Source organism: Arachis ipaensis, chromosome B05, assembly GCF_000816755.2.
Source record: "Arachis ipaensis cultivar K30076 chromosome B05, Araip1.1, whole genome shotgun sequence".
Taxonomy (NCBI): Eukaryota; Viridiplantae; Streptophyta; class Magnoliopsida; order Fabales; family Fabaceae; genus Arachis; species Arachis ipaensis.
In genome coordinates, this window is record NC_029789.2 from 121,727,164 (window position 1) to 121,728,228 (window position 1,065).

General features: G+C 31.5%; 1 protein-coding gene across 1 annotated transcript in view; it reads right to left on the reverse strand.

Annotated features, from left to right (window-relative positions):
- The window catches only part of LOC107643959 (vesicle transport protein GOT1), a 4,201-nt gene extending 3,362 nt beyond the window's left edge, over positions 1-839 (reverse strand). The window contains exon 1 of the mRNA XM_016347717.2: positions 631-839. The gene's annotated coding sequence lies outside the window, so the exon portion shown is untranslated. The remainder of the gene's footprint in view (positions 1-630) is intronic.

The following is a 1,065-nucleotide window of genomic DNA, read 5'->3' on the forward strand; positions in this document are numbered from 1 at the left end:
TGCTTTTCCAATTTTCAGAAACTATAACAAAGGCATGGTAGTCGGATGGTTGAACATAACTCTGACCCTGGAGGGAAACATGTTTCTGTGCATTTTCAATGTGAGGAGATGATATTCTAAAATCTTTGGATTAGCATTAGCTGGAAAAAGTTTCATATGCATAATTTTTCTTTTTATGTATTTGGAGGAAGTTGATTACAATCACATTTATAAGTATCCATAAGTTACTTGTTTCTTTAGTCCCTTCACTCCACATCAATTATGTATCATAATTAAATAGTTTCGTTATAAAGGAGGAGAAGCATGAAATGGATATTGCTCGAAAAGCAGTTGGCGACTTGCCAATACAAACAGCTCAGTCATCAAAATTGCAAAACAAGGATTGCTCCTATTTTTCATAAGAAGCTATGGAAACCAAAAATTGAATGTACCAAATGTAAATCTAAATATCAAATTCCCCCTACCACTCACATATAAAACTTAGAAGAATGCATCAACAACGATACAGTTACACAGAAGCAACACCAGATCCGTCAAATTCAGTGCAATAAACATGAAAAAGAAAAAAAAAAGCCCAAATTATCCGTAGAAACGACGAGTGCATTCAAATAAAAAGTAAATATGTCTCACCTGCGTTATCGAATCGAGATGGAAATCGGCAATCGGCAATCGAAGATGTAAAAGATGAACTTTTCCTCTGCTTCCAGTTCCAAGCGGTGCTTTCACGACGCCGTTTCGTTTCGTTTTGTTTTGGTCTACTATTTCCAATTTCACCCCACCAGGCACCAGCATCCTTTTCAATTTCCCTTACTTTATTGCGCTTTTTTTTTTAACCAAAATGTCCCATATTTTTAACACGCTTACAAAAATAATCTTTTATGTTTCATAGATATTAAAAAAAATGTCATAAGAAAGTTGATAATTGAGAATTATTAGATAAAAATTCAGTTAAATTAGTTAAATTAAATGACTCTCAACTATTAATTTCAGATAAAATTGATTGTATTATATTTATGAATTTAATCTAAATTTTTATTACAATATTTAAATAACTATTTAAAAATA